The following is a 12,604-nucleotide window of genomic DNA, read 5'->3' on the forward strand; positions in this document are numbered from 1 at the left end:
CTTTCAAAAGAAAACTAATTCCTCCTCTCCTTTTATGCTTTCTACTTGCTCTTATTTATATTGGGTGTCCTAGGGTTAAGTTTTAAAGTCCTAAGGGCAATAGAAGTCTGAATGGCATGCCAAAACAAGAGCTAGAGTCAAATTAGGAAGCTAGCTACTGCATGGTACACGGCCCGTGTGTCACTACACAGCCTGGGGCATGTATGTTTCTAGAGTGACTTCAGTTTCTTTTTAGATGGGAGGTAGAAGGTTACATGGGGTATGTGACTTTACATGGGTTAAAGTACATGGTTCGTGTACTGTCTCCTTCAAGCTTCGTTAAATAGAAGGTTGCACGGGTCCTTGGATGGTACACAGGGTGATTTACACGACCCGTGTACTAAGGCTTTCTTATGATTTCTTCAATTCTTCCTAAGTAGAAGGTTACATGGGGTCATGGCTGTGTTTACAGGACCCGTGTAAAGTATATCCGCAACTTGCCTTACTTTAAGTCCTTCTAATTCTTCTTTACTCCTATGCCTTGGATTTCTTTTAGAACAACTAAAAAGGTGTAAAAAACATGAAATTTAGTGAAGATTAGCTAAATTATCAAAAACTAATGAAACTAACAAATATATATGCAATTATCTACCTAAATGCCATGCAATATAGTACAATTATGCCTGAAAACATCTATATAATAAAAGTGTATTAACTGAACCAAAAAACTAAAAATATTAAAAACCAAAATCCAAACAAACAAACTAAAAATCAAACTAATTAGACTGAATAGGCTTAGTTTGGTTCATTTTTTGGCTTAGGTTTGATTTTTACATAGCCTTAGCCATGAGTCTCCTTTGACCAGCTTCACTGCTTTGTCAACCTATAGCACAGAGAGAGAAGGTAAGGTCGGTGGCCTATTGGCTAGCTACTCTAATGCTTAAGTTAGAGTTTGATTGAAAGTGTATTTAGGAGAACAAAAATGGAATTCAAAAGTAATTTTAGCATAGTAAGTATACATAATTTATGCCTTATTCTAATATTTATAGACTGAATATTAGAGAGCTATTTGCTGGTTTCTCAACCCCACAAGTGCACGGATCACTAACAAGTAATAAAGTAGTGAGTGAATTATCGTTCCACGAGGAATTTGGTTAGTTGTGACTGTTTAGGCTATCGAATATGAATGAACAGTATATTAAACTTATTTTGGATGCTGAAAATAAATTTTGAATAAAACTATCAATTGAAACAATTCCAGAATTAAGATTTCACAATGTAATCTTATTATGGATTATAATCTCGTCTATTCATTGGATTGAGGATCATCACTTTGATGGAAATTAATCCTAAAATATCCTAGGTCCTCTCTCAAGGCACCTAAGGTGTGTTCCAATTAGAGCCAAACTCTACTTTCGTTGGTGATTAGTCCTAATAAACCCCTTAAGATTTATGATTAATTTTAGAACTCCACAAAGGTCATCAGCCTATCTCTAAGTTAGATTTCCTATGTTCAAAATCCTCATTTTCTAATATTAATCTTTACCTTGCAATCATTCAATTAATATTTGTAATCAATACTAAGTGGGTATCAACACATATCATGTATTAAGATCATAAGAAATCGAATCAAATGGCAAAACTCAAATCCAATAAATAAAACTCAATATTTGTCCATAATAATAATTACAAGTGTTACTCTCTCAATTCCAGAATCAAGGATTTACTCGCTCATAGTGAGTTTAACAAACATAATAGAAATAAAATAAAAGAACATGAACGGTCTTAGAGAAATAGAACAAAAGAACTGATGAGAATTTTCTGTAGCCTTGAACTTGTGGAACTCCGACTGAAGGTTTCCCTCTTATACTGATGATCTACTCTCCAAGATGGCTGTGAAGGATGTGAGTATTAAGGTGAGATTGAAGGAGTGGAAGCATGTAAATTGTTAGATTAGAGTATTGAAATTCAAAAATTTCTTCTAGGGTTTCATGCATCATGCCACATCCATTATGTGTCTAATTAATTTCAATGCTCAATTGCATATTAAAACACTTTTAATATGTATTAGGATCTATGTTTGCCATTCAAGATTGTGAATTAACAAATTAATTCATTTAAACCCTAGTTTAAAAGAGAAGTTAGAGCACTAACCTCTTTGATGCAATATGGATGTAATTGGCATCTATGACCCAAAATATTATTTCTCTAGCTTGTTCACACCAAGATCACCAATGGGCAGCCCCCAATCTTATTTCTCAAGCCTTGCTAACCAATTATAAATTGGGTTTTTGCCTTTAGAGAGGTTGTAGATGTGCATAGGATACTAGAAACAATTTCTAGCAATTTTAATTCAAAGAAATTTGGGCAATTCTCTTTGAATTGATGTGAAAAGATGAAGAAGAGAGGGCTCTAAAAGTGGCGGCACCTTTGAGACAAAGAAGAAGAGTGTGTTATTTTTCTTTCTTTTTCCTTTTATAATTAGGTCATTACTTAAACCCTTGTCACATGTCATCACCACATTGCATCTTATTTTTAATTGACCTAATCATATTAAGCCAAGTGTCAAAGTTAGACTTAATTTTGACTTTGATCATCTTACATGATAGAAAGACAAATGGCAAGCTAATATGGTGCCATGAGTCACCATCTCATGGTGCCACATGTCACCCTGTGAAATGACCAAATTACCCTTATGTTTTAATTTTGAATTCTCAACCCAAAATCATTATTTCTTCTCTTCAAATCAATTTATATCAAATATAAATTAATTAATCTCTATTAATTAATTTCTCACAATTAAATTCATATTTAAACACTTTAAATATAAATTTAACTTACACTATACATCAAATAATCTAGATTTGGTTTTAAGCGATGCTAGGGACCTTGCAATCTTGTTGCAAACCAAACCTATTTAATTTATCAATTAAACTCTTTAATTAATCAATTAAATCACATTTTACTTGGTGATTAATTTGTGTATGTGTGTGACTTATTAGGCTCATCACTAATTGGCAATGAGATATGAAATTAACTCTTAATATCATTAGAACTCTTTCTTACTATAAATGATTTCTCTAAATCATTTTAGGCATCTCATAGACTATGGTTGATACCTAGCATAGCATGCCATGACCACCCAATCTGTAATCAGGAATACCTTAAATGAGCCTTTAATCATATGTTATCATGCACTAGAATCTCTCTGTTACAAAATCCCAATCTGAGCTGGAGTTATGGTTTATGTCAAACCTCATTTACTATGAATATTATGTTCTCTTTTAATTTTAATTCTTGATTAATTAGATTTTCTTATCAGAAACTCTTTTCTAACTAAATCTGTCTGTCCTGGCCAGGAACTTGAAACATCAAGAACAATTAAATGAATATAGGATTTTATCTTTATTTACTTAGGGTAACAGATTCCATCTTGATTAACACCTACCTCCATATGTAATTAGTAGGAGTCAACACATGCCCATATACCCATACACAATACAAGTATGAAAGCAGTATCAAACTTAAACTACCTATATACAAGATAACTGTGTTATCTTAGGTCTAAAGATTATATGCACTGATATGATATATGACAATACATTGACAAGAGTAAACTCCATGTGCTTGTCATATGCATCATTGGTTCGGCCTACTTATAATGTATAAGTGCCTATCATATTTGTTATATGGCATGAGACTCACCATTCCATCTTATTTATATCTCATATAAATATCTTGGAAATAAACATGATTACAATCTTTCTGGATAAGTCATGTCCTTATTGTGAAGTATCCTCGATTGTGAACCAATTTATGATACTTTGTGCTAGAAATACTGTCACTCATATTCTTAACAACTTAATAATAGAATTTCTAACAAAATATCAATGGACCTTTTTAATTACACATGAATACATTATTTAAACAGAAAAGTGAAATTATCTTTTATTAATAAAATATGTATAAGATACATACTAAATGATATGCTCTAGGGTATACTACTAATAATCTCCCACTAGCACTAGAGCAATTCTTTTGCAATATCTTAGACCCATATTCTCAAGATGTTGGTCTAACTGAGCTTGTGACATAGGCTTAGTGGATGGATCAGCTGGATTTTCAGCTGATGCTATTTTCTGCATGGTTACATCGCCTTGCCCAACTATCTCTCTGATAATGTGGTAGCGCCTTTCTATGTGTTTGGATTTCTGCTGAGACCGGGGTTTCTTATCCAAACAGCCTTTTTTTTGTAGCATCTGATGCAGCAATGTACTCGGCCTCTGTAGTGGAATTAGCAGTCGTACTCTATTTGGAACTCTTCCAACTGACTACACCTCCATTACAAATGAACACAAACCTAGAGATAGACTTTCTATCATCGATATCTAATTGGAAATCAGAATCAGTATAACCATCCAATTGCAAGTCACCATCTCCATAAATCAAGAATAAATCCTTAGTTCTTCTCAAGTACTTAAGCATATTCTTGACAGATATTCAGTGTTTCAAACCTGGATTGGATTGAAACCTGCTAGTCAAACTAATAGCATGTGCAATATCTGGCCTAGTACACATCATTGCATACATCAAACTTCCAATAGCCGAAGCATATGGAATCCTGGCAATTTTATCTCTTTCTTCAGGTGTCTTTGGAGACATCTCTTTAGAAAGGTGGATACCATGTCTCACTGGTAACAATCCTCTCTTGGAATCAAGCATGTTAAACCTCTTTAACACCTTTTCCAATTATAGACTTTAGGATAAACTAATTATTCTTTTCACTCTATCTCTATAGATGCGAATTTCAAGAATATAGATTGCCTCCACTAAGTCTTTCATGGAGAATATATTTGACAACCATACCTTGACAGTTGTCAATATACCTATGTTATTACCTATCAACAAAATGTCATCCACATATAAGACAAGGAAAGTGATAGCACTATCACTAACCTTCTTATATACACATGGCTCATCCACATTTTTTATAAAACCAAATGACTTGATGGCTTCATCAAAACAGATGTTTCAACTCCTCGAAGCTTGTTTCAACCCATAAATGGATCGCTTTAGCTTGTATACCTTAGAACCATCTTGGGATTCAAAACCCCTAGGTTGTTCCATGAAAATGTTTTCTTCAATGTATCCATTGAGGAAAGCTGTTTTGACATCCATCTGCCAAATCTCATAATCATAGTATGCAGCTATTGCTAATAGAATCCTAATTGATTTAAGCATGGCAACAGGCGAGAAAGTCTCCTTATAGTCGATTCCTTGCCTTTGGCGAAATCCTTTCGCTACTAGCCTTGCTTTATAGGTCTCTACCTTTCCATCAGAACCAATTTTCTTGTTGAAAACCCATTTATTCCCTTTAGGTACAATACCTTCAGATGGGTCAATAAGATCCCAAACTTGATTCTTATACATGAAATCAATTTCGAATTTCATAACTTCAATCTATTTTGAAAATCTCTATGGGCATTGTCGCGAAATCCCCAAGTAATGGAGAACTCGGTTTGTCACATCTTACCCCTCCGTAAGGCATAACATGATCCCATAGTATACTTAATGAATTACCAACTTCGTCTATTGATAACCCATTAAATACACTACAAGGGATTTTAAAACTTTTCTTACTTCTTTTCATAATGGTGAGCACTGTTGACAAGTGTTAAAAAAATTTTTTTTTACTGAAGTGAAACCAAATAACACATTTGAAGTATTAACAATTTTTGTAAAAATTTTGGCAGAGTGCCATCTGTATTTTGAATAAAATAGTTCTTCAAAAACCTGTAAAAAAGTATTTCCAATATTTTGTTCAATCCCCAAACTTCAATATCCAATCAACACAATAAGTTTCTCAACATTTGTCAACTCGATTCCACAATAATTTTCCAGTGTTTTCAAAAGCTGAGATAAAAGAAATATATCACAATATTTATAAGCCAAAATAATTTATAAATTTAGTTTACAACTTTAATGTACAATTTTGATGTACAATTTTAATTTACAATTTTAATTTACAACTGCTTAAAACCAAGAACAATATATACATACAGTGACGTACATTACAATACAAAATGCAAAATATGGTATAGTCAATATACCCGATGAACTCTCAATGTAGCACTAGCAGCCTAGTCTGCTGCCCTGTCAGTCTTGTCTACCTGCGACAACAATGAAAAGCTATTGCTGAGTAAAATTTACTCAATGGTGCACAATAACACTTTAAAATGCGGTATGTAAAACTTTTATTGACAATTTACAATCCAAACAATTCACAAATTTTCAAAGCTCATATAACACAAATTTTATCAAAAAATTGAATAACATAGTGTTGCCAATCAATAACACAATTTGATCAAATAACTGAATAACACAGTTTTGTCAATCAATAACACAATTTAGGCCATGATACAATTTTTTCCGAACATGCCATGTGTACATCACGACAAGGCACACTCACCCCACTAATCGAAATTAATGAGGGAGGAAGCTAGCTAGATAATGAGTATTCATCCACACTCACCTCAGACTGGCAAGTCAAAGAGGGAGGAATATAATCACACTTAGTAACATTGTCATGCCAAGTGTGAATCAAAACAATTCCAAATCACAATATTTCATACAAACCACAAATCACATTTTATTTCAAAATTTTCATTTGCAAGTAGGCAACACAATAATTTTCAAATACAATTCCCAAAGTTAAAACAATTAAAAATTATTCATAACTCAATTCTCTAAATAAATTTTCTGGAAAAAGCAGTGAATATAAAAAGTATTGTGCACAGACCTCTGATAAATGCCTCTTGGCTCTGACTCAGTGTTCCTTATGCTTCTCAATATCCTTTTCAACTAAAACACACAATTTAAAGTGTTTCAGTACTCAATGAATTTGTTTCTAACAATAAAATCCAATATTTAAATTTTTTTGGTACTATTCATTTCAATTCATTTCATTATTCAACCTATAATGTTGACCCTTGATGCACTCTAAGTGAGTCAATTCTAATGTTACCAATATCTCACATTTTATAGCCCTTAAGTGTTGGTATATGTTACCAATTTCATTTTCAAGTCTATTGTATTTTATTGCAATTTACTGGATTTCGGTGTACTATTTTGACCTAGTCGGACGACCTAGTTCCCTTGGTTTTCAGGTTTCGGTCCAAACTATAAATTTGTAGGTCTATATCTTATTGCACGCGGGGCAAAATTTCAGGTCATTCTGAGTTATGCAGATCAAGATATGGTCAATTTACCAATGCTGGACAGAATGCACCAAAATGGTAACTTTAGGTCATTTTTAGGTCACTTTTGGTTCGGCCAGTTTTGATACCTGAACTTGTGCAAGCTATTTGGCTTGATTCTGGCCATTTCTGGGCCTTGGTGTCCTCATAAGAATTGTAGATCTATGTCTAAACTATTCATGGTAAAAATTTCAAGTCATTTGGACCTGTTTTGAGTAAGTTATGGTCAAAACAGTAACTGCTGCCCAAATGGTCAATTTCCAGGCTTTCAAGTCACTAATCCGGATTTAGTCATTTTTAAGGTTACTTTCTGGACAGAATTTAGGTAGGCTTTCTTCATGAAAGTTGGCACATTTTGTGCCTAGTTTTACCTCCAATTGGCCTCATACCAATTGGAGTCACACACTTAGGGTATAGGCCCATTTGCACACTGCCCTCAACATCCTTTTCAAACACTTGCCAATTACATATTCAACACTTACCAAATTACTTCCTTCATGCCAATTCTGGTTTGTACCTTACCATTAACACATTTAACAACACATTTTGGTCATTTTGGACAGCTTGTAACTATTCTCAACATACACATTATAACTCAGAATTTTCCAAGTTCATTTACACAATTTAACCACATGAACATACCTCATTTACATGTCCAAATCTAAACAATTATTCACATACACATGCTGCCATCATAAGCAACATAATTCAACAATATTTCATAAACTTAAATACTTCAATCTTCTTCATGAGGCTACCACAAATTTACACATACTCATCAACTTCCATTTTCACTTTTCAAGCTTACAAATCAAACTTTACACATGGAATTCAACTTCAATACAATTAAATATTTAAATCAATATTTAAACAACCATTTACATGCAAGGACAAGCTGATCATGGTGAGGTTTCATGGCTGCCTAAATGGCTCAACTTTAATAATTTATCAACATCAAAAATTCTTCCATAAATCAACTACCCACAACCTCCACTCAAAGTTTAATGAAGCAAGATTGAAAAATATACATTTACCTCTTATGGATTTTCCTCAAAACTCCACAAAAACTTCCCTTTCTTGCTCCCAAAATGTTGCCCAAGCTGTATACTTTAACTTTAATGAAGAAATCTTGTGCAAACTATGGCTTGAAGATGGACAATCAAAGCTTGGACGTGAGAGCTTCAATGGAGGCTTTTGAGAATTCAATTCGGCTATGGAGAGTGGAAGTGAAGAAGATGGGTTTGTTAGTGGGAAATTCTACCCACTTAGGTGTCCTTAGGTGCTTTATATTGTGCCACTTAATGTCCACTAACTTGATTAAATATTGAGATATTAAACTTTTAATTATCCTAATCTTTACCTCTCACTTTTCATAAATTGTATTTGACATTTAATTTCCTTTTTTCATGGGATTTTTAAAATTCAATACTACTTATTTTTATTGGACATTTAGGTCAAAAGGCAACTCAGGATGTCAAATGACCACAATGCCCCTATTCAGGTTGCATTATTGATTTTTCGGTAATACCGAGTTTTGTCGTTTTCTCGATTTCTCGTTTTTATTTGTACTAATTAATTAATTTTTCTTTGATATTTCTAATGACATTTATACTTCAATAGATGTTCATTTAAGTCTTAAAAATATTTTTCAAGGTTCTCCGCAGTCAAGGACTAGTCAACGGTCCACGTCGCAATTTCTCGGTGTGGTCACCCATCGCTATGGTTTTCGGCTCATTTAACTTGGTTACATTTCATTGCTATTATTTTTTCTTTATTTTTCTTGTATTTTCTTTTATTGTATTTCATTATTTTATGTCTCTTTACTAACATTTAAGTGTAGTTTCAGCCATTCTAGTTGTTTAGACATACACTGGTCACTGGAACAGCAGAACGCACTACCGAATATAGGGGTGTTACAATTCTCCCCCCCTTAAAATAAATTTTGTCCGCGAAATTTTACCCAATAGCCGTCTTACAATATTCACACGTTTATTTTCTCCTTTCTACCAAATATAGGTGGGCGCGATGCTCGAGATAATAGCTATTGATCATGGTCACATCAAAACTCTCTTTGATTTCATAAAGCGCATATAATGCTAGGTTAAGAATGCTCAAGCCTCCATTGGTGGTGGATTTTTTGGTGGCATGATTTTGAAATTGGGCATTTAATGCCTATGTGTGTGTGTGTGTGTGTGTACACACACACACACACACGCGCACACACACACACACACACACATATATATATATGTAGAAGCAGAAGCAACTTCTTATAAAAGGGTAAATGAGAGTGATTCTGTGAATATTAAAAATATTATTCAATAGAATAATTTTACAAATGCCCATCTCAGTACAATAGGAAACTAACTTTTTAGAATAGAATAAGCTTAGAAAGTAGTAATTTTCTCTGCTAAAACTCCAAAATCCAATGATACAAAATTAAAAAACTCAATGTTCAAACCCTTTCAATTTTCCAAAATTATCCAGCAAAACATACAAAACAGTAGAGTTGAGTTCATGCAAGCTATTAGGAATCAACTCAACATATTAGAAGCATTTACTTATACTCCTACAGCACCTGACACTCCTCAAGCGTCTTAGAGAAGTGTCAACATCTTAGAACATGATTCAGACCAACAAAACCCCTAATAAAACCCTAAAATCAATAATCTTTATTGGCAAAAAATAGAATCTCTTCCAATAACAGCTCCATATATAGGCATAGAAAACAGACGTAACATTCTGACTTGATACATCTGTATTATATAGATGTTTTTAAGTACATTTGTACAGTATTTCATAGCATTTAAATAGGTAATTTCATGCATAATCATCAAATTCATTAACTTATATAAATTTCATTACTCTGCACTGAATTCTATGTTTTCTGCATATTTTTAGGTATTTTAAGGGAGTTCCAAAGCGTAGGAGTAAAGAAGGAAGCTTGGAAAAACTCAAGAAGAAGAGAATTGTTGTTGATACACTTTACACGGGTCGTGTAAACATGCCATAGACCTGTGTAACTTGCTGCCAGGAGAAAAACAAAGAAGTCAAAGGAGAAATAAAGTACACAGGCCGTGTAACACGACCCGTGTAACCTACAGAGACCCGTGTAAAATTCTAACAGGCAAAGCTTGAAGAATTCCCAGAAGAATAGCAGAACAAGGGCCGTGTAATTAGACCCGTGTAACTGGCTAAGACCCATGTAATCTTTTGTCTAAATATGAGACGCAGCTTTCAAGTTCCAGTAAGTTTCACGCCCCTGGGTCATATAGTGGCACACGGGCTGTGTATCAGCCTGCAGCCAGTTTCCTGATTTGATTCCAGCTCTAGCTCTTACACTTAGAACAGACTTCTAATGCCTTTGGGACTCTAAAAACCTAATCCTATGACATTTAATATAAATAGAAGTAGCAGAAAGCAGAGAGAGCAATCCGCACATCTGAGATTCGATAGCTGACCATTCATACACACACCTTCACATCTTCATCATTCTCTCCAAGCCGTCTTAAAGAAGAGTGCATTAGCATCAAGGATGAGTCCTCAGCCGAAGTTCCACAAGTTTAAAGCTGTAGATTCTCTTTGGTTCTTTTGTTCTATTTCTTTAAGCTGCTTTTATGTTCTTTTATTTCACTTTTGTTATGTTTGCTAAACTCACCATGAGTGAGTAGTTTCTTTATTTTGGAATTAGGAGAGTAATGCTTGTAATCATTATTATAGACAAATATTGAGTTTTATGTATTGGATTTGAGTTTTGTTCTTTGATTTGATATTCTGTGTTCTCAATGCATGCTATGTGTCAGTACTCACTTAGACATGATATAAGATTCTAATTGAAGAGCTGAAAGGTGAAGATTGATATTGGAAAATTAGAATATTAAACTTAGAAAATCTGACCTAGAGATAAGCTGATAACCTTCGTGGAATTCCATAATTGATCATAAATCTTAAAGGGTTTTTATTAGGACTAATCACCAATAAAAGTAGGATTTAGCTCTAATTGAAACACACCTTAGGTGCCTTGAGAGAGGACCTAGGATACCTTATGATTAATTTCCATCAAAGCAATGATCCTCAATCTAATAAATAGACAAGATTGAATCTATAATAAGGTTAAAGTGTGAAATCTTAATTCTAAAATTGTTTTAATATATTGTTTCATTTTAAGTTCATTATTCTCCTAGTCTTTAGTCCTCAAGATTAATTAGATTCACACTCCCATTATATTCGATAGCCTAGACAGTCATAATTGCAGTGTAACTTTGTACTTGCTAATTAAATTCCTCATGGGATGATATTTTACTTACTACTTTATTACTTGTTAGCGATCCGTGCACTTGTGGGGTTGTAAAACCAGCAAATAAGTTTTTAGCGCCACTGCTGGGGAATTTATTTCTAGTAATATTAGGCAATAGGCAATTTAGCTGATTTAGACATTTACATTTACTATTTAAATTTACTTAATTTGTTGTTATTCTTTTACTTTCTCTCAGGTATTTGGTTTGGTACATGATCAAAGCAAAATTGGAGGAAGAGATTTTGGACTTGGATTCCGAGATAGATAGGACTCTAAGAACCATCAGGAGAGAAAGGAGACACTAAGAACAAGGTCGAGAAATTTTAGAAACTTCCGTCATGGCCAACAACAATAACCAGCCAAGACCCTTGAGGGCTTATGGAGCCCCATCTATCCAAGGATTCTAGCTTAGTGTTACAAGACCCACAGCAGAGGCCAACAATTTTGAACTAAAACTAGCATGGCTCCAAATGATTCAACAGACCCAATTTGAAGGTTCACCTACAGAAGATCTACACTACCACCTCCAGTGCTTTCTTGCCCTATGCGACACATTCAAGATGAATGGAGTCTCTGATCAAGCTATAAGACTCAGAGCATTACCATTCTCCCTTCAAGATAGAGCAAGGAAGTGGTTACTCTCTCAACCAGCTGGAACATTCACCACTTGGGAAGACCTCTCACATGCTTTTTTAGCAAGGTATTTCCCACCTGTGAAGACTGTAAAATTGAGAGTTGAACTCAATACCTTTAGGCAAAAGGAAGGTGAATCACTCTATGATGCATGGGAGAGATATAAAGATCTACAAAGGGAATGTCCACACCATGGCATAGAGGATTGGCTCCTAATTCAGAATTTTTATAATGGAGTATTGCCCTCTATAAGGAGCACAGTAGATTCAGCTACGGAAGGAGACCTGATGGAGAAAACAGTAACACAAGCTCTTGAACTTCTGAATAGGGTCGCTTATCATAACTATGAGTGGACAAATGAAAGAGGAGACACAAGAAGAATAACAAGGATCTTGAAAGTGGATGCCTTAAGCATGATAAATGCTCAATTTGACCAACT

The 12,604-nt window shown here is 34.0% G+C and overlaps 1 non-coding gene across 1 annotated transcript; it reads right to left on the reverse strand.

Annotated features, from left to right (window-relative positions):
- Positions 1-12,257: 12,257 nt before the first annotated feature.
- On the reverse strand, positions 12,258-12,364 carry LOC131180322 (small nucleolar RNA R71). Its single transcript, XR_009149098.1, has one exon. It is a non-coding gene; the product is annotated as a small nucleolar RNA R71 (small nucleolar RNA).
- Between the last annotated feature and the right edge of the window lie 240 nt (positions 12,365-12,604).

The sequence above is a fragment of the Hevea brasiliensis genome, chromosome 5 (genome assembly GCF_030052815.1).
Source record: "Hevea brasiliensis isolate MT/VB/25A 57/8 chromosome 5, ASM3005281v1, whole genome shotgun sequence".
Classification (NCBI taxonomy): domain Eukaryota; kingdom Viridiplantae; phylum Streptophyta; class Magnoliopsida; order Malpighiales; family Euphorbiaceae; genus Hevea; species Hevea brasiliensis.